The sequence below is a fragment of the Lasioglossum baleicum genome, chromosome 11 (genome assembly GCF_051020765.1).
Source record: "Lasioglossum baleicum chromosome 11, iyLasBale1, whole genome shotgun sequence".
NCBI lineage: Eukaryota > Metazoa > Arthropoda > Insecta > Hymenoptera > Halictidae > Lasioglossum > Lasioglossum baleicum.
The window spans coordinates 17099851-17124657 of record NC_134939.1 but is presented as its reverse complement, the minus strand read 5'-3'; the positions used below and the strand labels follow the sequence as shown (position 1 = coordinate 17124657).

The 24807-nt window shown below is 44.4% G+C and overlaps 1 protein-coding gene and 1 long non-coding RNA gene across 11 annotated transcripts in view; one reads left to right on the top strand and one right to left on the bottom strand.

The window, feature by feature from the left end:
- Positions 1 to 15054, top strand: part of LOC143213769 (uncharacterized) — a 322076-nt gene extending 307022 nt beyond the window's left edge. The window contains exon 2 of the long non-coding RNA XR_013010030.1: positions 14614 to 15054. This is a non-coding gene — a long non-coding RNA (uncharacterized LOC143213769). The remainder of the gene's footprint in view (positions 1 to 14613) is intronic.
- Positions 1 to 24807, bottom strand: part of Ten-m (teneurin transmembrane protein Ten-m) — a 534210-nt gene that overhangs the window by 497691 nt on the left and 11712 nt on the right. The gene's annotated exons all lie outside the window — the stretch shown is intronic.

The window sequence follows — 24807 nt, the reverse complement described above, 5'->3', positions numbered from 1 at the left end:
CGTAAAACTGAAATTTGTTAATTGCCCCGGCCTGTTTATTCTCACAATAAGAACCATAAATACCTACTCTACCCTTCCGCAACGTCGGATGACGAAACGCCGCGTCGGATCTTGAGAATTCGACGAAGAAGGTGCCTGTCACGGTGGAGGAGCTATCTTCCCGTCGCGTTTCTCGACTTCCTCTCGTCGTCCGGGTGTCTTGTTTGCGCACGTCGCGGCCGTGCGAAGAGTTATAAGAATATTTGTCGATGGCCGTCGGCCTGAAAAACGTATCAGCCCCCGTCGCACGTATCGTTACAGCACCGTGTCGTAGGAGGGCTCATTCTTTTTCCGAACCAGAGAGGAGAGAAAAAAAAGACGAGCCAGCGTAAGAAGGGACTGGCGACGTCGGCGAAAAGTCTGTTTGCTTAGGATACCGCCCAAAAACTGGGCGTTAAAAGCAGTTTCGACTTGTCGAAATACCCGGCCGCGATGTTTCGACCGACGACGTCGAGCGCGCCCGGAACACTCGGATAAAGCATCGTCGCCGAGAGGGTCAATATTTTTATTATTTCGTTTCGCCGGGGGAAACACCGAAAAATTTCGACTGACTTTTTTTCTCTCCCCACGGACCTTTCCCCCGCCGATAAACACCTTGCTGTTTTCTTAGCTCACGCCGCTTGAATATTTTTCTTCGCCGGACTTCGAAACTGGCTTGATTTAGATTCTGATAATTTTGTGAAAAACAATTTCTCGATAACGGGTGTTCAAATCCACCGAATACGAAAATGCTGTAAAATTAGAGCTCCGGTGATTTTTTGATATTCGTAACGCGAAGATAATGTATTTCATCCGAATGTAATCCATTTGGAACGATTCATTTCTGTTGTCGACGGTAATGATTGTAATCTACACGTCGGATCCCATTCGATTGCTTACATTCGGATTGCAATGGCAGAAAGTGTAATCGTATTAAAGGCAGCGGGCATTTGATTAAATTACCAAACCGGGATTATTACCGCGAACTGAAATCGGTTAAACAAACGCCACTTCTAAAGTAGATTACACAAATATTACTTCTAAGTCAATGAACAGTATAACAACGAGTTTGCGGTTCACAAACATCGAACGTATTAATTGCTGAAAGTTATCGAACACAGCGATACCCGGCTGTGAAATTGCTCTTGAAAGCCTAGGCGAAGGTAAATTGAAGCTGCCCGGGAAAAGAAACGGCGCGGTCTTACTTGTGGATTTCTAGGCAAGATGCACCGACCAATGAATCATATTTAATACGGTTATCTTTAAGTGGCTGTACAAATCATTTCGTGGAACAGCTAACTCAGGCTACGGTACAGCCAGCTCGATCATCTTCGGTGGAGGTCTTCCATCTTCTGGCCCTCCAACATCCTCTTCCGGTCTAACGTCACTCATTACTTACTTCCAGATGCGTCTCTCTCGGACGCTATCATAACTTCCTGACCGAGCGGAATGTTTTATAACCCGTACTCCGAACTAAATCGTTTTCACTCGAAACTGAACCGCTAAATCACTCCCTGAAAAATTCGACAATTTTACCAGATTAACGCTCTCACGCCACTTTATTCAACCGATATCTCTCATCCGAGCAATTTCGAACAAATATCTAGCCTGATCATTTTATTAAACAATTCATTAAAAGAGACCTCCCATTTATTCCAGTTCCCATCACATTTTCACAAATAAAAATTTGTACCAATTGTAGGGCTTTTCATAAAATTGGTTGATTACAATGTCGTTTTGTTATACCGACATTGTCTTATTTTGGGAAATGAGAAGGTGCGTCGAAGGAAAATATAAATCGGAGAGGGGATCGGTATCCGGCAGTAAAATTTCGTTTGATCTCGTCGAACGGTGTTCGATGCTCGCGATTTTGTCGCGTGTAAGCAGCGATACTCGCTCCGGTACAAGTTTCCCGCTCCGTTTTTCGAAGTTCCAGCCCCGATCCATCCTTGTACATCCTTGTCTACCGAGTTTCTATTTTCGCAAGTGACTGCTGCTCGATATTGCTCCGCGTGAGGAGAATAGATTGAAAAAGACCGACTCGATCCGTACACGTTCCGAGATACCGGCTCGCTGCTTGACACATGCTCTCTTACGACTACCTTCGCAGGACACGGACAAAGTTCCCTTTACTTTTCGCGTAAAAGTGATTTGCTGGGTGCAGAAAGGCTGTGGGAGCGTGTTTAAGGAGTAGACGAACGGATAGTGTCCCGTGAAACGTTGATTGATTTCGTTCTGTGGCCCTTGGACTGTTCCAACGAATCTGCTTGAAAATGTACAAAAGTGATAGTGCAGTCCTAGTGTAAGTTGCTTCAGAAAATGTTTCGAAAGATAACATATCGGTGCAGTCAAATTTTCGTTGCGTTATCTTGGTCGCTTTTAAGAGAACGGTGTTCAGTGTCCGATAAAATTCAGTTAATAAAAATAAATTACAGGCCAGAGAAGAGTTGAAGTTGCATGGAAGTGGAAAATCCCGAAGGTGATCGCGAAGCAGCGCTTGTAGGTTTGATGGATGTATGGGATTATATAATTAAATATTGATTGGTTAGAAGTGGTAAAAAGTGACAGGTTATTTAAATGGTTCGGCGGCCGTGGGCAAGGATGAGGGTTGATATTGAATAGGGGAGCGTTCCGCGGTAATTGCCCCTGCGAATTTTCATTTTCATTTGAATTATGCTGAGATGGTGAAACTCGCGTTCCGCTAACTCAGCCTGCGTGGTACGCATCTCTAATAATTGGGACTTGCACAGCTTGCAAACGCTTAGATGCGCGGCAAAGTGGCTTGGCGCGGAACGCCAGAGTGGTAGGCAGAGCAGCCTACATTACAAATTGGATTCTATACAATTACTTAGTGATTAAATTAGGCGCCGCTGAGCCTGTAACACCGAGACCGATAAGTTGCAACCACGTTGCCACCACCCCGGCTTTCGATAACACCGTCGACGAGTTTTTCAACAATTTCTCCGCGCGATTCGGACACTAATCGCGCGACATTATCGCAACGTTGCGTGTGTAACGTTCTACGTGTATTTATATACACGTATGTATACCTTGCCATCGAAAAGCAAATGTTATATGGAGGGCTGAAATTTATTTAAAATTCGTTTCGGCTTCCGCCCGTATTAAAGTTTACTCTGATATAAAAATATTATGTTGCTTCGCGTAAAGTGCAGCGTAAACACTTTGACAGGCCACACTTTTCGTGTAAAATTTTTCCGCTCGCTTTTATGCGCTCGGAATTGGTCGAACGTTGTTTAAAATGCGATGAAACGAACAATTTATCGGGAACACATCGGAAATACAGAACCTCTCTGACAGCTCCTGCCCGTTTACTCTAGTCTCGAACTGATTTGTTTTACATAAAAATCGGAGTGCCGTCCGAGTTTGCCATTCTAAAAATTTTACGGGCATCCATACCTCCATTCGGAACCATTTCTGTCTCATCGGAACCATCAAATGTTTCCCCGTCTTCTTTTCATTCGTAAAATTGAATATCAAAATTGGAAACTCACAAAATTATTCACAGCGGCACTCGTCACATTTTAACACTTGACATTTCCCGCTAAGAATTAAAGTGCACTAGATTTGTCCGAACATCGATAATTTGTCACAGATGTATTCCCGCTGTAATTGATGACAGCTCCGAAATATTTCAGAGATTTCGGAGATCGCCGGGAATTGTTCGTTCAAAGGCTCCAAGTTGGTATGGTTTTATTCGGCTGGTGCATTCACTCATTGAGGCCATTACAACGAGCCAGCTGGGTGGCCGATTTCCAACGCACGTCGCCATTTTCATCCTTTTCGTGCTCGCACACGCAGCTTTCGCAGTCCGAAAATAGTTGTGCTTGCGATACAGAACCGATATTTCTGTAGACACGCGTCCCTACAGCTGGCAATCCTCGGAGATGCTGGCATTTCCGTTAGGAGCAGCCTCGGGGTGGTCTGTCACGTCGAAATTATCGCTATTGACAAATCTGCGCTGCCTCGCGGTGTATGGCACTCTGATGTCTGCCACTGATAGACTATTGAAGCACCGACCACGTGCAAATTAAACGCCATCCGAGCTTTGACCGAATTTTCCCAAAAATCATTCGTTAAAGCGAATGAACACGAATAGATACTTTGTTTCAATCGAATAATGATGGGAAAAATGTTTCAGCAATTATTCGAATCCAAAAATCGACAGGATTTGTTAAATAATCTCGGATGCCCGATCGCCCGCCGTCGGTGAATGGCAGAAATGAATTCGCTATGCATTAAGCTTGAAATAAAGGCAGCAAAGGACCGGCCGAAATAAGGCAGACTGCGTTCGTCAAAGGTGGAAAGCTCGAAAGTGTACAGACGTGGCCTTAATTAAAAGAATCTTCGTTTACAGAACCTCCGAGTATCAATCGGCCTGTTTAATTACTCACCGCCACTTTCTTTTTCATTTAAACTTCCCATCGGGACGAATCAGACACGGGCACTGCGCTGCACGCACCGCGTCCTCGTTAACATTTAATCAACGTCAAACGCGGACAAGAAGACGGTGGTTATACATGGTTACGGATTGATTAAAATTTGACCGAGTTTGTTTCGCCGGGCGACAAGAGCTTCCGTTCATTACGCCCGCACCTTGTCCGTCACTGGCTTCGTCACGATTCTTATCGGCGACGCATTAATGCAATTTCAATCACCCCACTATAATTTTCTTACTTGCGCTTTTTCGTAAAAAATTTGACGGGGGACGGAATCTATTATGCATTCAGGTTTTTCATGCGAACGGGTTATGCTGGATATCACTGACTGATCTTTCATAGTGTCCAGTACAATTTTTTGAGATTTGCAGCAGTAGACACAGGAGGGGCTTAAACGAGTAGAGCAAGGATCGTCTGACTAATGCTTCTTAAAGAAGAGCAGAGCGGCGTAGCCGCGGAATCCATTGAAACGCGATATTATTTCCGCGAGTCATACGAGAAGGATACGATTTCGAAGTGTGCAGAAACTGCGCCGGCAACCCCTTCAGGGTGGAGGACACGTGTTCTCAAGTGTTTTTGCGCTCGGCTGGCTGCGGAAAGTGGAAAGAGGGGTCTCGCCGGTTCAGGTCGTTGGAATAATAAACTTGATCGTTTTCACCCTCGTCGGAACATCCGGTCACGCGGTTCCTAGCGGGCCACTTTGAACCGACGGGGGCCACGCCACGCCACGGCCACGCTATGGCGAACCTTTCGATTATAAGCCGGTCACGTTTGGAAAAGAAAGCTCCGCGCAAACATCGCTTTGTTCTACGTGGAGGACAGATATACCGGGCTGGTGTCAACCACGTGACGAGAGTCTTCTTACAGGCTTCCTGGTTACATGAGAACGATCGAGTATTTGCCGAGGATCAAGATTGAATGCTGGCAAGCCGATATCCGTCCCGTCCCACCGAAAAATCCATGATTTTATCGCCTGTATACTGTTACCCAATGCCAAGCCAGCTATTTCCGCCTGCGAATTTGTTTGACGAGTTTATGCCCACGGGATTGCATCTCTCCCATGATTCTGCACAGTGTAGTAACCTTGATTTGTACAAAGTATTCGGTATCCAACTTTCTACAGTTCTCAATATTTTTATTCTTGCATATACTTCATTTTCGTTAATTAAATTCATCGATTGAATATACTTCGTAATAATCTGACCGAACAATTAGGTGCATTTATATCGGAGGTAACTTTTTAAAGAGCTGTTGCCAAGTGGAAACAGCCAGCACCGATCAGACACGTGACTGATCTCCTTGAAACCGGAGCCTCGTATAAACCTCGTTACGCATCGAAAGGATACGTAGATATAATTTGATCTTTTGCAAATGGTTCCCTCTGGTGATTATTACAGGGAAAAATGGAAATCCATTAACTCGTAATTTGAGTTTCTTTTTACAGCGGTTGTAATAGTATAACCAGACTCAGGTTCAGTTCTCCAAACAGTAACTCGTATAGTCTGTATAGTCGGCAACTAGATGACGCAGATTAGCCCAGTGCAGCCTGTAGAAGCGGCTTACAACGTTGCGTTAAGACCGGCGATTCTAATCACTACCCAACTTGCGTGAAAAGCCCGGTTCTAAACAAAGTTTTCGGTAATCCGTAGTAACAAGTGATCCTGCAACTACCACTTTCGAATCGCTACAGGGAGGATTAATTTTTGCGCGGGTGGACGCCCGAAAGCTGAATTATTATTTAGTTCGTGTACACACTAATAAAATGACTGTGGTGCAATAGAGAACAAGTGTTTCCCTAGAAACCCGAAAATTCACTCTATGCAGGGTGATTCTGGGAACTGGGACAAGGTACTGCTCTTTTTTGCGTAAAAATAAAATTAAAGGGATCGATTGGTTTAACAAAAAAATTGGGTTGCATTAAAGTGCATCGGTGCATCCGCATAAAAAATAAGGTGATAGATAATTCATTAGCTCTATCATTTCTTTCTATTTTTACCTAAAAAAGAGCAGTAACTTGTCGCAGTTCCCAGCATCACCCTGTACAGAGTGATATCGTAAGGGCTGTTAAAATTTCAAGTCTTTCATAATGATTATGGGACACGTGGCGGTAGGAGATACTAAAGAGTACATTATTAACATTATCGGAGATAAAGTAATCCACGTTCATGCACATTCAAGCTCAATGAGACGATCCAGCAGCCCGTGTATGGGCTAGGTTTGAGTCACGAGTCGAACCAGGAAACGGGAGGTAAAAGCAAAATTTTTGTAGGTGTACGTGCAGCTTTCCGACAGTTTCTGGTTCCAACTAGGGGGATGGGAGGCTGTGCTGTTATTACCGGTCCATTGCCTTTTACGACAACGATCGATCGAAAATATATCTATATACATGTATACATGTATACACGTTCGAAACGTAACGCTGATTGGCATTTTAAATTTTTCAGTCCATTTGGTATCTAGATCCAACCGGAAGCCGATGGTTTACAACACGGTAATGTATTTGCACGTTCATGCTCGTACCTTTTCCATGCGCGGGTTATTCTGTACGGTACTAGCGTTCCTTCTTTCCAGATTAGGCTTACCAACGTGCTATAATATTTACTCTGCTTCGCGAAATGGGATGGAAGTTGAATTTCAAGTGTTTGTTTCTCGGAAACTTGTTCCCATCATTTTTTATCTATTACAAGGGGAATAGGAACTAGGGGAAGAACTGGGAAAGGGATCAGAGAAGGGATAAGGGGAGGGAAAGAACTAGGGGAGGCGCTAGAGATTAGACTAAAGAAGGGATAACGCGAGGCAGAGGATTCGGAGACGTGACTTGGATAGGGAACGATCCAAGGGAGTACAGGATCCGAGAGTGGAAACACACACACAGTCCTTCACCGGCGGGTATAACAATTCTATTAATTAATATCGGCAATGATAATTCACGGTGCAGTCCGTGTATCCTCCGCACAAGTTCAATATTTGCCTCGATCCGCGTGCACGGAGCAGTTCGCGATGCTTCTCGGAACATCGTCGCGCGACTCCGTAAAAATTGGAATCGTGATGGAGCTGGTTGCGATGAAACACGGGGATGGTTGTGCAGCTGGGCGCGCGTTAACGGTCCCCGCGACTCCGTTGATGTCATTAATATTCCGTTTCCCGGCGGCTGGTCTCAATAGCCGGCGTTTCGAAGCCGAGCAACGAAAAAGAGAGAGAGAGAGAGAGTGAGAGGGAACGAGAAGCGACTTCCGCTTGGATCCGGAATCCTCGTCAGCCTCGGAAACTGCACCGCGCGCCGGTGCGATGCCGCGGCGAGACGCGCCGCTAAAAGCGTCGTTTTCAAGATTGAAATTTCACAGAGACGCATCCGCGCGAGGATTACGCCGCGACCCGTGTTTACCTTTCACCGGAAGTATCGGCGCGCGAATAACGAGCGAGCTTCCGTCGTCGCCGGCAACGGTTCAACCGTCTCGATTCCCGTGGTCGACGATTCGGTAAAAAAGCGTTCGTCCCGGCAGCATTTCCTTTTTCCAGGCCAGAGTTTCCGCGTACGGAACGTTTCCTCGCGTTGCCGCAAAAAACTAACCGGCCCCTGCCACCACGGCCCACTCCCCCGCATCCACGTTGTCTTTGTACACACGAGGGCCGTGTTCGTATTTACTCCAAGTCAAAAGTAACTGCGTGTTTCGAGCTGCGGCCCGATCTGCTTCCGCTTCCCAGTTTCTAACATCCTGCGCCGCCCAATCGTTTTATTTTATTCACCGACCCGCTACACCGAACTGCCTCTGGGTCATCCAATATTAATATGTAAAGTCGCGATCGAAAAATCCCCGTTAAATAATATTCAAGTAAGACAACCAGTTAATTAATCTGACGCGTAGGCATCGGTGGCGCGCGCGTTGACATCCGACGCGTTCACAGTCGGCTAACACGGGGCTATTCCACGGAGCAGATGAGTAACCGATATATTACCATCATTCAATTTGTCAGCGCGCGTTGTTCGGCGCGGCTCGGCACGGCGGCGATCTCGAAGCGTCGAGTGCGCGGCCGCAAAATCGACGCGCGATATAGTATTCCCAATCATGCAAATTCCCGGCCCCCCGATAATTCGAATTCACGCTAGAGAGGCGTAAAATGCGAATACACCGGCGCGGCGGCCGGTGGAGTAGCCCCGGCGAATAAATAACACGTCAAACGCGGACAAGATTTTTTATCGTAACACCAATCTCACAATGGCATCGGCACTCGATCATCGGCGCGCATAGTCGCCACGCGCGCACGGTGCGAACGCGGTGCAATGCGATGCAACGGGAATTTTCGCAAGCGTCCGCGTGTCCGATGGAAACCGGCGGAATCGAGTTTGCGGGGGTGGCGTCCGCCATCATCGGCGTCGTCGCAACGAAAGGTTGCCCTCTCTCTCCCTCTCTCGCTCTCTCTCTCTCTCTCTAGTTTGCTGCCTGTTTCCGATGCTCGTCTCTCATTGAACGCCGCTCCGACCAGTCGGTTGCGTGCCCGCCACTGTATTTACATGTTACACACAGAGACAGCAAACAAACATGGCGCTGATTTAAATAATGTATCGTCAAATAGCATCGCGACTCAGGTGCCGCGCCCGGCCGGCCTCTTTCATCGCTTCCCTAACCTCAGGGCAGCCTGAAGCACCCGGATTCATTCTAGTACACTCTACATCCCAGCAAAGTGCATCTCGAAAATTATTTTCTCAAGCGATTTTATGAACCTGCGTTTTAAGAACTGTAGAAGGGATACTCGTTTTACTTAGATCGTGTATTTACTGTATATCTGTCCGGGAGGGTTTAAAAAATACTCGATTTGATACATTATCAGAACAGCCTTGAAATAGATAGTATGAAAGTACGGAGTAATTTTCTGAAACGTAACCAGCGAGGAAGGGAACGCAAAATAATTGGCCAGGTAAACGGAAGATGAAAACAGGCGGCAACAATGTGGTTTCCTGAGGGTGGTTGGGGGGGGAGGGCTCGAGACAAAACATTGTAGAGAGGTCTGACGCTGAAAAGAATAAGGGGACAGCATCGGTAGGGAAATTAATATGAAGTAGCGTCATTGTCTGGCATTTCGCTTCCGCCTGGTCTTGAGAATTTCGAGAAATCGCGGATGAATTCAGGAGGAAGGAAACTTGAAGGGCCCCCGCAGATAACCGTGGATAATGACTTTTTGATTACGAAACTCGTCGTCCGACAAGCGCCGCGTCGTCGTCGGCGAGTCGACGAGTAGAATCGATATGCTGGATCGCTTTAAAGCACGTTTTAGAGAACGGTAAATCACAATTTACTGCATCCGGTTAATCGAAAAAATGTCCGCGCGTTTAACAAACTTATGTCCCCATTATCTGACCGAATCGCGCGATTCTCTTTCGGCTTCTCGTTTTAAACAATTCTCATTTTATCGATCAATAGAAAAATTTCTCGTGGACTTTGGCGGTATGGAAAAGTTGTGAAGAATGGGAATTATGATTCATTGAACGTTCGCCGGGCACGTCCGCGAGAGGATTTTCTATTCATCTCTAAAACACAATGTCGTTGTGGTCACTCACAGTTTGCTGGCCGAGAAGAATTATGGATACAATGCAAACGATGTGTACGTACCTGTAACATATACCAAAAGGATGTTAGAATCAATAGAAACCTCTCGTTTGCGTTTTCGAAACAAGGGGAAAAAATAAATAACCGTGGGATTCCTGTTTGCCACTGTGGACAAATAAGTTCGTACGATTCGGAACACTTTCCGACAGAAATATTCGAGTGTTTGTCAAACGTCGAATCGCGGGACGTGTTTTATAATCATGGTGTTGGGAACGGTTTGGGGAGTAAAAAATGGTACATAGCAGAAGTCGTGTGTCTCGTGGGGAAGGGGTCTCGGGAATCGTATCTCTCGTGCATGGTAATAAATAACCTAGGACAATGCGATACGTCGTGTGATATCGACTTCAAAGCTATGGTGGACACGTACACAACCCATAAAGCGGGATGATCTGCTTTCTCCTCTGCTTTCCTTAAAGTAAGCTCCTTGGAAAGTTATGTTCCATCCGGCGACGCGAAAGTTATATATGATTCGAAGAAAATACTCCCTGATGAAATACTGCGACTCGAATATTGGATTCTGTTTACTACATAATGTTTAGTTTCCATCCGATGAATCTACCTACAACGGGAATAAAATAAAGAATCCCACGTTGCGAAGCCCCGGCCTTCGATTCGCCCCAAAAAGTAAATTATTCAGCCATGATCACATTGTCGGTGCTCTAACAATTTTATGGAATCGTTCAAACCAAGGTAACGAGAATACAGAATTTCATTTTCGAAAGACGAGCCTTTGGTTTCCCGTGGAAAAATCAATTATTCGTTGCGGATCGCGTTATCCATCATTTGGCAATTTAAAAATTGAATAAAAAAATGTTTTTATTGAAATGAGCCTCCCGAAAAATAATTCATTCGTTCACGATGGCGTTATCGACATTACGAAGTAATTTAAGCGTCGATTAATCAAGATTCGGCAGTAAAAAGCAAATTAATGGGCTGGTTATTAAAATGTGGATTTTTATGTGGGAAGAGGTAGGTGCGAAAATTTCCAGGGGTGGTTTTTTAAGAAAAATAATTGCCGGCAACAGATCATAAGAACCAGGAGACGGCGTGCAGAAGGCATTTGACCATGGCGGACGTAATAAAGTTTCGTTCCGCCGCCGCAGAGACCTCAGATCTAATATAAAATGGAAATAAATCAAAGCTTCTCTCATCAGACCAGCCATTAACCTTTCTTTCTTTGTGTCGCCCCGCAGCAAGGAAATTATTAAAGGTGGAAAAACAATTTGCCCTATCGTCTGTCGCCGAATCCTTTCCCGTGGCTCGTTATCGACTGCGCTTTCATCCGCAAAGGAATGTTAATGAAAATTCAATGACTCAATTAAAATTATGTCGTGCGGACGAAATTGTTCTCGATCGAGCTGGGGTAACGCCACCCGATTCTGTTCACGAAATTGGTTTGCTAATTCTGGAAAATTGAGAATGCTGAAACACTTACATGAATACAAAATAATGATCACCTTAAAACTCCCGAAGAAATTACCTCGAGAAAGAAATAAAATTTGCGAAGCATTCACTTCGTGATACCATGGCATTGAAAACATTTGTTATGTCATCACAAATAAGGGAGATATTTAGGTGGACCACTCAGTATAGCTGGTCGGAAAAGGAAGAATTAAAATGGAAAAATATTGTCCAGCGCGTAGCACATTCGGAACTGGTTAAAATGGAATTGATGGAGCCGCGAGATGACGTAAGTTGGGATCAGCGAAATTTCTCGACGGTTCCGAAGGTAGGTACGTTTGCTATCGGAGAAACATCGCGGGGAAATTCGACCGAGTCACGTGTATTATAAATCACGCATTACATTCGGTTCTTCCGTATTCACTCGCGGTACACGCGAAAAACGTAAAACAAAAATCCTGGTCCGAGCAGAGAGCGTTCCTGCACGCCGCGATCGTGTATAATAAGCTCGAACGAAATATCCCAATCCCGGCTGCAGCTGCAGATACGCCCGCGCATTTATAGAAGTACAATGCCCGATGTATCCGGCCGATTGTCGACTATAAATATCGAGATTTATCTCGATTAACGTGCCGCCACGCGCACCACCGCGGCGCGGCGCGTCGTCTGCACAAAAATCAGCCGTTTCTCTGCCTTTCTTTCCAATCGAACCTCGCCGCCAATAATTATTTCGCGCACACGCCCCAATGTTCAAACAAAATACTCGCGTCCTACGTCACACGGTGATAACGTTCCGCTGATTAATTAATGCGAGCTTATTTATTGCCGCACGAAATTCGATATTAACGCGGACCAGTCTTAAGAACGTCCCTTCCCAACGAACATTGTTTGAACATAACATTGTTTGAAAAGGTCGTTCTTAAAAATGAGATACACAGTGAGGTAGGTCTTACTCTAAAAGATACCCTGGGTATACATAGACAGTTTGGTTTATTGTTTGCGGTTAAGAACAGGTGTACCGAGATTGATAATGAGATTATTAGCCGCGAGCAGTGTTTTCAGCAATAGGGAAATTAATTTGGCAATCAGGGACCTCGATGTCGCTTTATTATCGCACAATTTAGCGAGCGCACGTGTCTCTCGGTGTTCCAGTTTCCACGTTCAATCGCGATTGACGTATCATAAACCTCAAGACGCAACGTAGCTGTTAGGCGCGTGACCTCCTTAGGGTTTGGTCCTTTGCAGGCTCCATCGCTGACTTAACCATAAAGGATGATGCACTATATAGTCGCTGCCAGCTTGGTAAATCTCTATACACCTCCCTGTTCGTTCTCATCACGCTTAAAAATGTTTAACGCCCCTTCAAAGCTTCAGTCGACCGAATGAACAGATAACACAATTTTATGCAATCCTTCCAATGAGAAATAATTCATTAAAAGCGACGTGCTCCTTGAATTGTGAAGCAAAAAATGACAGAAATATCTGCAAAAGAATTGTTTTCTCTTGGTTGAAATATTTTTATTTCTAACTTTGAGGCTGTAATTTTTTAATTAGATATACTTCACTGATTGTGATCTTAATTTGCTCGGTGTGCTTGTTTCATTCAAGTACGAAAAATAATCGCGTTACGAACAGTTCAAATATATTTTGCTGGATCGGGTTCAGAATTTCCAGCGCTTTTAAATTTTCTTCTCGCGCCGATCGAAATTTGATTTTCCGTGAAGCAACGACCGATAAGCAGTTTAAGCGTACCCATCAATCCGCAAAAAAAGAGCATATAACTGTGAGTCGTTATCGAGCCGGAACAATGATTTTTAGTGTGATAAAAATGAAGTAAAAAATTACGTTTTATCCATGCGAACGCGGATTTGTATTCGATTTAGCTCGTTTGCCGCCACTGAATGGTGGATTGCCATTGAAAAGCGACATTCATCGTAGTTACGAGAGATTTCCGGGCCAGAAATACGTGAGCGTTCAATTTATACATATATATGTATGGATATATATATAAATAGTATATATGTACACATTTTTTTTGCGTTTTTCGGATCGACCTCGCTGCGCCGACGCGCGACACCTAAAGTCTGGACACGTCGCTCGACGCGTAGAAATTTTCGGTAAATTGAATTTTCTTTTCAGCCGGGTTTGCTCGAGCCTAAATCGAGTCAATCGTTTCTGTCGATGATTAGTCGATAACCCTACAATGGAATATTCCCCGCGGAATAATTGACTTTACCGGATTACCGCGGCGCTGCGTTCTCCGATACGCGTGCGCGTACAGAAACCGAGATAAATAAAATAAATACTTCGCGAATTTCCATCCTCGGCTGTCGGACACTGATTTCGGAAAAAAGATGGCTACTACCTCCTTCCCATGGACAAAGAAATCAATGAATTCAAAAGTGCGAGGTCCACAAGCTTGAAATCCCATCAGAAATAAATAAAATAAGTGGTTCAGTGGTTAACAAAATTTGTACCTCGTAAACAAAATTAAATTAATTTAAAACTCGTTATATAAAATTATGACACGCGTCGGCATATTCCAGGAATTCACGATTTTTCCGTGACGATATTTTCGTTGATATCGCACGAGAGTGCACGTTGCATTTGATAGAATTTTATAGTCTACGACGATGTGTGTTATTCTCGTGTTAATTAATGTTATTGCGCGCTGAATCATTGAGCGTGTCTAGCATCAAACTCTCTATCCCCTGAAGAATAAATTATTATAGTTGATTTGATCGGCGATAATTCTGGGCGGTGATTATACATATAGTGGGGTGCATTTGAAATGGAAAGTCCGATCGGAAGACTTAATTATAATACACGATTAGGAGAAGTGTACCTCTCGTGGTTTTTGCCGAAAGCGTGCTCGCCGGGGCCAATATATCTTCCTTTTGCGGAGTCACCTCTTTTGCAAATGTAATGTGTGAGCGGCGCATGCAAAGAGGAAGCGAATGACTCGAGCTAGCAGTGGCTGCGGCATACTCACCCATTCATGAAACAACGAACGTCCTATAAATCATGCACTGTCCTCGCTTATGTATACAGCTTACGGAATAATCTGTCGCGGGACTGAAAATATCGGAGTCAAATTCGCCGATAAATAATTCAGTCTCTTTCTTTTCCAGGATTTCGCCGAGCTCAACGAACGTTCGCCAGCCGCAGCATTCTCCCGTGTCGATGACCAAGACGTTGTTCGACAAGCCTCGAATCATCGATGACCCAACTTAACTATCGTTCGTCGTGTCGTTGAACTTGAAACTTTCAGTCTCCAGACTCACACATGACTAGATAGATGGCTAGATCAGATGTTTATAAAATATGCAATTTTTATACACGACTTTTAAGACACTCGAATCACAAATTAAATCTTATTTTCCAAGGTACAGTAATTTCTCGTTCGTTGCGAATAATGTACTACGCGCTCGTTGCGACGTGCCTACCCACTCCACTGCCTGTCAACGCCGAGTCGGCCGAGTCGCTCCGCACGGCGGCAACGACTGTCCGCTGTCTCTTTCTTTCCTATACGCTCTTCTTCGTTGCGTTCGAAACTTTCATCGTCGATTAAACCACTAAATATTGGCCAAATTATATCGTGTTTGGTATCATTTTAATCAGAAAAATGCCAGAAATGAGTTAGTGAAAGTCCCATAAAAGCCTAATGGAAAATTAACAATTCCATCACTGCCATTACATACATTGTAAGAACTCACGGGCCTTTAAATTGTGCCGGCGACGGCGACACGCTTCGGTCACCCGATCCGTATTTCATTCTGTCCTTCTCTATGTTCGGCTCCCTATTGAAGTCTCGCTCGGCGCGCTCGGCGCGGTCGGCGTGTATCTGGACGCAGTCATAAATCACAAAAGGCTTCCCTATTTGCTCGTTGCGAACTCAAACCCCCGGCAGTTTCGCAACGAACGAGAAATTACTGTAGCAGGCTTTTTAGATCTGAAATAAATTAAAATCGTACTACATTCTGTCATATTTTATATCGTAGCATTTTTTGAAAATTTACGAAAGCGATTATTGTTGTTTACGCGAATGTTTCAGCGATGTTGCACAGTTCGGTTGAAACACCATACAAGGAGGATGATTATGCCATTGGCAATTTTTTCGTGGCGAGCATTCTGCGGACAAGTAAAACGATAAATAGCGCTGGCTGTAGTTCAATTATTGTCTCCCGAACATCCTGTTTTAGGTCGTTTCTTGTACCAGAGACACGGTTCGAGGAATTTCGAGAATCTGTTTCGAGTCAAAGCGACACCGCGACGACGACTTCTTCGCCAGCATCCTCTCACACTAACAATCGCTATTGTTCTGCCGGTGAACGCCCTGCGAGGAGGAAGAAGAAGAAGGCATGTGCGCGCATAAAGATTCGAGGGTTTTCGCTTGGCCGAGAACAGGTCAACAAACGGATATGCTAATTGCCCTCGGAGGGTAATTAATCTTCTCAGCCGTGCCACTTGTTTTGCGGGGAACTAGACAATGGTGGCGAAATCATTTTTTCCTGTACCATCCAACCCCATACCATTACATACACCTGACCATGTCTCCCATTTATAAAGCAGTTCTACATTCTCATTAACAACATGTTAAAGTTTCATTGATCTTGAAAATGTGTGTTGAGAAAACAGGATTTCTGATCATTTTACTTCTGTCCTAAAGTAATGAGTTTTCTTGATGACGGTTTCCTCGAGTCTTCAGAGGCCAGATACAGGATTTAACGTCGGAGGATCCTTTAAGGACCGCAGGCTGCCTGAAAGTTCGAAACGACAGGTACTCAAGAGGAACGATCCAGAGGAGATTCTTAAATATTGAAGTTAGGCATCGTAACTCAACGGAGAGAGGAGAGTCGCGGTGAGCTACCGATGTCATAAACAACTCAAGAAAGTTCGATTGTGAAACTTCTTTGGAAATAAGGTGGTGAGACGAGCCACCGAAGAATCTCAATATGCGTTGCGTCGCGTGCACCCCCATCGGAAAACAAATGTCACATGGCTATTAAAAGTTCTAGATCCCCCGGTGGATCGGGAACATAAATAATTTTCCGCTCGGTTGAGCTGTGATTTATCCGCAAGTTTGATACCCTGCGTCGCGCGGCGTACTTACAGCGGCTCCTTAAAAAACGGAACCAATAAGTTTTTAACCCCAGCGCGGTTACGGGTCTTGAATAATAATCTCAATGCCTCGAACAGATAAAATTGCTATTTCTCCAATTCGACGGAAAGACACCGTTCAATTTTTATTAGTTCGTTGAGCCTGCAAATACTTTGTGGATTTACCTCTATGTGAATAACCAAAATTTTGTGCAATATTCAATTACGTTGCAATTTATATCTTCAATTTCCATTTTTGTACATATGTAGGAACGATTTAATGGCGGTTTATTTCGAACGAAGGTTTAATTCGAACCAGCTTGATTGAAAAGTGAGAAGAAAGTAAGTGGCTTTTGCTCTTGATTCCCGTTGCATTTTCGCTGCACGTTACAGCAAAGGAAGCACGATGCACCGAGACACAAGCAGTCTCTCGGCTCTAATGCACTAATCCTGGCGAGTTACCGGCGGAAGTGTAACTTCTTAGCGCGTCTTCTCTCTCGGAACATCGAAAATTACCTCGAAAGAACAGTCGCTCCGGGAGATATTTTTCCGTGAGGCATCGCGAGAGGTAGAACGTGGGTGTGTCGGCGTTGCATCTCGGATGCAACGGTGGAACGCAGATTGCAGGTGTCAGCGGGCTTGGTGGTCCAACGGCGAACTTTCAGGCAGTATTTCATAGGAGTCTCGCGGACTACAACCAGCCACTCGAGCCACGACCACGTTTCGTACAGTTACACCGTGTCTGTGTAACAGCTAGTTTATTCAAATTTGATGTAATGCCTTCCACCTGGACGAGATGCGGACCGCGATCCGATGCACTGCCGCTTCGCAGAAAAATCTTGGATGTCACCGAGCGTCTCTCTTATCGGAACTTGCCTTTTTCGACATTGTTTGCACGTTATCGTACGTGACCTGGCTTTATTCAATATTTTTCGAAGAATCCGACATGCCAAAAATAATTTTATTCTTTTACAAGGAATTATATATAATAAATAAACTACTGTTTTCAGGCTACTCGAAATTAAAAACGCGAGCGATAATAGAGAATAAATTTCCGAGAAAATCTCGCGATTTCCCGATGTAGTTGCAAGATCTGTAAAAAGCCAGCTATTTGCCGAAGACAGTGGCCGAAGGACGATTCGAGGGGGCGGAAGAATGTCATCTCGAATCCGAGGACGTCGGATTCTCTCTCTATCTCTCCTTTCCCATCTACGTCCACATGCTTCGCTAGTAGCATCAGGACTAGGATGAAACATAGTTGTAAACTATGCAGGGTTGCAGCGCTCCGCCATGGAAAACCTCGATGTAAGAAGAGTCGAACATTCGAATACGTATTTCAATGTTGAGGAGATTTCACATGTTGCCCGGAAGCTCCGTGATCCCTTTATTATTTCCTTCCTTTTTTCCCTTTTTCTCCTCTTACGCTTTTTTCCCCTCTACTTTTGGAGTTGAAGCTTGAAGGAAATCCGATATTTGGAAAAATATGAGATTTATGCCGGGAGAGGAACGGCGCATCGTATTATTCGATGAACACGGAGACTTAGCTCGTTATGTAAACGGAAAGGAACGTGTGCGGGGGGTATCGATACGTCTTCCGCAAACGTTTGCGGACTTTGTTCTTGCCTCGCGTTTTATTTTGCATTCTCGAGAACCGCTCGGAACAGGCGAACCATTATTTAAAACTATTCAGAGCCTCTAATACGATCAATAATCCCGCTAATCATATTTTGAAAATTATCTGGAAAACTCTAATAATTATAATCCGTAGCAGTGTTTGAATTGCTGCCAGCCCCGATTAGTTTCAAGATTTTTATCGATGGTCTAGCGCGGTAGTCGCTGATCCAATTACCACGAGCAACTCGAATCGTTCTGGGCCGTAAAGAGATCTTTCATTATCATGGATTGTAAAATTTTTCATAGCTTTTCTTCAAGCTCAATTTCGTCTGATTTCCCTCGGAACCGCCGCGAAAGCGAGTGGGGTCGTTCGGTAATTCATCGGGAAAGGGACTCGCGATAGTAAAATTTGAGACGGTGACGGTAGTTTACCTGATCCATGGAGCGAACGAATTTTTGCCAGTGGAAAAAATTCACCGATCCAACGAAACTTTTGCCGGAGCACGGCTTTCTCGACGGAGATCGGTTCGAGCGATCGAGCATTCGACGTTTCCCTTCAGTCTGTTTCAACGTAAAATATTCTAATAAGGGAAGGACAAGCAACGTGGGAGGCGTTCTCCTGCAGGAGGCTAGTCAGCATGAAGAATACCTTCGTCGGGAACGAAGACAGGGAGTATAAAAAGGAACAATCGGATGCCGGGGATCGACAGAACACTGCCTCTTAGCATAGACGATCATCGATCCGAATTTTTAAGCCGCTCGAACGCGGTCTTGTGCATTTCTTTGGCCAAACTCGCGATGCAAATCGATCCTTTAACGTCCAAACTGTGCCTCGGGATTGTTATCCGAGCATAGATTACAAGATTTATTCAAATTAATATCAAATTAATAGAACTACACGCGATCGAAGAAACAATGTATTTCTGACCTGATCAACTACGAAATCTCGAAACAAGAATTATCTTCCATGATTTAGTGAATTTTAACGACATTTTGTGAAGCTTTTCGTCAATCGAGGCACAAAGTTCTTGTTCAAAAGTAGACACGAGTGTACATTCAATTTGAACCTCGCGGACGCCGTGAATAAATTCACGGTAAGAAGAGCCGTTAATTAATTTGACCGGTGACTAGATTCAAATCGAAATGATCGGCATGGCTGTTTGCAGTGACGTTTCGTTTCGAGCGACAAGAATGTTTTAATTATGCGGCACGCTGACAGCGTAAAGGCTGACTCCAGGTTAATGCGGTAATTCACATGCACTTTGACTGCATTCGGCAAACATCGGGAACAAACTCGACAAGCTAGCTTCGATGTCACAGACCACCCTCCGCACCACCCTTCCTCATTCGTTCGCCTCTATATCGTTTTACTACGCTGCGAAACGTTCGATACAGACGACGGATGTACGCCCACGCGGATTTTGTTTGAACGACCATGTAATGGACGGCATCTCATAATTAAGGACGCGAACAACGTAATCTCGTTCGGAAGCGTTCATTCGAAATAATCAGCACAATTTACAATTGTGCCCATAATTATGAAAGTGGTCCAAGTCAAAATTTAAAAAAAAATGAGTTTACGAGTTATCTCACATCACATTATTTCAAATTAGATTAATTCAACGTAATTTTTACGATATGGACAATGTAGAATTGTACAATTCTAATTAAAAGTATTACGAAAATTTTCGGAGGCTGCGAAAATAATCCCGGACCAGCGAGGGTGGAGAACGTAAATGTTCCAAGCCGAAGTGTTGCAGACCTAAATTTTTCAATGGCCGGAAGTAACGTAGGGGCCCTAACAATTCGACAATGGTTCGTCCGCGTTCCGGAGAACAATTGCTAAGTACCCCGAGAATGAAAAGGTGATTCAGTGAGTGTTGGTCATGTGGACTGTTTGAAAACACCTCTTGGGGAGGCACATTGCTGCGGAATACAATGACGGAGACGTACAATTCGAGGAGGAACAACGTACGTGCAGATGGAAATGTCGCTTGTAGTCGTGGTTCCGCAGAGTCGAATGAGTCAAAGGTATTGTCGTATAAACAGGTCGCGTGTAAAAACCGCCTGGTAGTCACTGAACAGACTCAATCTTTCCACCTAACTCTATCGGTCGTTTCCCTGGTCTCTCTCTCTCTCTCCCTTCTTCTTTCTACTGTCTCCCTTTATAATCTCTTCGCTCATTGTCTCGCGTAGCGCTTGCCCCGCGTTTTCTCTTTCTTCCTCGGCTTTGTGCGGTGCTTTAAGGGTTTTCTGCACCTGTTACATTATATATTCACCCTTGGATTGCACAGGGATTGCGGAAATATCCTTTGCAATTTTCTATTTGCGCTTGATCATAAATTGAACATTTTCTTTCCTCGGCTCTGCTTCGCCGCGCCATTGTTCCAGTCTTTGATGATGCCGACCGTATTTTGGCGACTAAAACAGAGCGAAATTTATGGGGATCGCATCTATAATTCATTGGGAAAATTTCCTTTATGCGACTGATCTACCTCGCTTGAAAAATAAATTATTTCCAGGTTCATCATATTTTACGAATTTTTTAATCTGTAATGTTCTCTCAACATTTTTTATTTGCCCTCGTTAATAAATAAAATTTGCCGACTTTTTAATGCAAATACTTTTCCAATTGTAAATGCATAATTGTTTAAGTTTTTAGAATTGTAGAGTGCCTTCCCTAATGAGATTTGCTCGATCTATTAACAATATTTTGTCAACACGTTAAATTGTTTATGAAAGTAACAGTCCGATTACTGTCTGCAGAGGCAGAAACGGTCAAACAAAACTTGGCTTTTGTTTGACACTTAATATTCGTTTCGAAAATAAAGGGGCACTTTGCATTATTTCGGTAAGAAGTTCTTGTTTGCCGTAACGCCATTCTTGGTTTCAGTTTCTAAAGTAGTAAAGTAAGTAGAGCGACGGGGAAAAGTGAGAGAGAGAGAGAGAGAGAGAGAGCTCGACTAATATTGGGTCAATTCTACTTTGTACACTTTTCTTTGGAAAGTTTGGATATCTCCGCGTAGTCACGGGCTAAAAGTGAGTTAATTTTTCACCGGCAGCCCATCGCGAACTCCTCGAGAGCTTTATCAATTAGTCGCCTCGCTTAAATCTCGGCCCTTCTTGGCAGGTGTCAAATAATGTATCAAACAAATCTACCAACCCATTTTCCTCGCAATGAAATTTCCTCGGGCAACTAGGTCAATGAAAAATTAAATATCCAAATTACTCGAGCCATTTTCACAATGATTAAAACTTTCAAAGCAGAGATTAAAACTTCGACACACTAAAGACACGAAATTCTTGGAACGAGATTCTCTTCGTCGGAGATTAACTCAATATAAAAATTAGATATCTACTACACTGTAATTTTTTCTGCAGAGTCGAAATTTCGGCACCAAATTCTTAGAGCTTGTTCTCGGAGAACCTCTCGAGACGGGCCCACTAAAAAATTAACTATGAAACTTTCTTATGAAATCCGAAGAATTTGGAGTTTCAAGTTTTCTGGCTGCGGGCCAGTAAAAATCTGAGGAAACACTTTCGAGTCACGGTTGCCATTCGAGGGCTATAAACACCGAGTGTATGGGCGATCGTGAAGAGGCTTGCGTGTGTTGGAGAGCCAAGGTCGCCGGTGGTAGAACCGATCGGGACCGGGTGAAATCGGCGGAAAGAAATCCGCTCGTAAAGTTCGAACAGTTGCCGCGCGTCGCGACGCGGCTCTCGGAGTTCCCTTTGGTTTGAAATAATATGATCGTGCGTTTCTGAAAAGTGGCTTTCGTCGATCTTCCGGCCGTGAATCCGTCGAGGGCAGAGCTTTAACGAACGCTGCTGGGCGAGGGAACTTTGAATCGTAAAACGTCGGCCGGCCATGAGAAAGCAGAAGGAACGAGCTGCGCGTGGTAAAGCCGGGCCCCTGGTTCCCGGTTCGAGGCCGTTTTAAAACGGAGTAAATCTCAGCTACAAGTCGATTGTGTCGAAGAGCAGATCGCAATAACGTAAAAGTTGTGTGACACGGAGGCCTGGCCCGAAGCCGCGCACCTGCGCCGAATGGCCGACGCTATATAACAAACCGGAGTGTTACCTTCTTCGTCCTCTCTTCATCTTCTTCGTTCCTCTTCGTCGTCGTGGTTCGCTTCTTCCACGGTGTTGGAGAGAACGCTGTTGCGCCCCGAGGATCCCCGAATCAATTTATTTCGCGGAGGAACCGATTCCGAGATCCCAGCCTCGGATATCAATTTCCCTCCGAATCAGTCCCCGCCGGAATTGATGCGCGACGACCGCCCACGCTCCACTTTTACTCCGCGAATAACTCCCGAAGGCCTGCCAATATGCCAGACTAACGCCCAGGATCGAGCAAAGATCGTCCACAGCCGAGGAGAACACTTTCCCAGATGACTTAATCAGAGAAACTTATCGACACCGATCAGTTTTTCTTCTCTTCCGAATTCTGAAGAAACGTCCATTTCAATAAAAACTTTGTGTACCAGTTGTAGGCAACGGGAGTCGCGTGAAAAATTCTTTCTTCCTTCGATAACTTTGTCGAGGCGTTTCTAAAATATTGAAGCACTCTCTTCTTATGGCTACAGTTTCATATATTCTTGCAAAACGTGGAATCACGAAATTGCAATTAATGGAATGAAAGCGCATCAAAAATGGATTAACGACCAGTGGTAGAACCGAATGGATAGAAGTAGAATTGCACGGCGAATAATGGAATCATTTCGATCGTCCGATAAGGAATTACTATGAATTCCGATAGAATATCCATTCCATAGAATATTTACGGGAAAAGGTGACGATAATGAACACGTTTTGACGAGAATCACAATGGACTCCCGTGTGACGGCCTATTAGCAAGTTCGATGGTGTGGCCGAGGTACTAGTTAAAAATAGATAGAACCTCCGGTGTTCCCTGGAACAAATGTCGGAATGCAAATGCAGCGCGCGAGGTGAGGCGAGGCGAGACGAGGCGAGCTCTAGTCAGAGAGACTGACAAAGCGATGCAATCACGATCCATGGCGGGTAATTAGTTAGCAGTGCGTACCGACGTTTGATCGCTTTCGATTTTTCTCCGGTATACCACGCGTTAATTACCGGCCGCGATCGATAGTCGCGCGCTGCCCTCGAGATCAGCTGGTAGATTAATTTTTTTTCAAGCAGGCTACACCTACACAATTAATATTAATAATGGCCCATCTTCCCCTAGGAATAAAAGAACGCAAATTAAAAAGATATTCTGGGGAAGTCTTTCCTTATGTACAACATATTCAATTTTCGTAAATATATGTATCTTTCTCATTTCCAATTAGACAAGATTTGTTAAACGTACCCGAATAATTTTATAGTGATCACTAGAAATTTTACAAATTTTAAGAGAAAGTGGTATGTGTAATATAATTCTATCTTTCATGGGAGCAGTCTTTGTAGATCCCAAACAAATTAAAATCGTACTAAATTCTATCGAGTTTTATATTACAGTATTTTTTAAAATTTTCGTAAGCCATAAATACATAAAAATCCGCAGTCTAGTGATCACTGGCTAGAGTCCTGAACTATGCAGGAGATACAGCAGAATGCGCAACAGCACTGTAGCACCGCGTTTATTCTCTTTTCGGTTAATGAAATCATGGGAAAGAAACCGAGGAATATCTCCCTCGACCAGGATAGGACGAAAGGGTTGCCAGGGTGGTGTAGAAGCGAGGCTGTAGGAAGGTAATGGAAAGGGAATGCATTTTTTAGCGTTGCCAGTCGATTCTGGTTGCCGGATTAACGAGGAAAGTGGATAATCCGGGCGTGAAGGGTCGGCATAGGTGAAGGTAGCCGAAAAGGGGGTGGTAGGTAGAGAGGGTGGACTACGGTGCTGCCAATAAAACCCGGGGTGTCAGTATATCACGTGGCTCTGGCTGGTCGTGTCCAACGATACAGTCCAATATATTACCCAGATAGCCATGCTAATTCAGCTCTAGCTCTCGCCGATTCCCCGCTTGGTTGCCTTTGGCTCGCATGCTCGTCCGTTTACGCTCCTCTCTATCCCCGTCGAGCTTTCCAGCCCTGTTCCTCTCCGTCTCTGTCCATCGACCAGGACTTCCGGTCGCCGTGCTTCTTGCTAGTGGCCCGAATACGGTAATGCCTCGATGGAAATACGACGAAGACCACACTCGTTTCATTAAATCGAAAACAGGTGGACTCCGCAAGAATTAGCTCAAATGTGGGCCAAATCTGAATTTATTTCTTTCGGTATATGTATATTATAAAAAAAATATTTCTGTATTGCACGAGTAAATTGCATCAGTTTAATAATGCATCACATGAAAATATTCTAGGTTAGAAGAAATGTTTAGTTTTCGTGTTAAAATAGTTCCGAGTGCAAAGGCTTAAAGAAATTACTCTGATAATTACTCTGATAGATTTTAATGTTCCAGCTTCGTTTTCCTGAATTAATTCGAAATTGTGGGTTTTCGGGGCGTTGTTTTTTGGCAGTGAAGCAGGTTGTCCTGTTTTAAAGGGTGTCGGATGAACCGTGGGAATTAGTGTACATCGAGAGACAGTGTTGTACAGGCAACCGCGCGCGCAGTGCACCGATGCACACTATATGCACCAGAGCCCTGCAC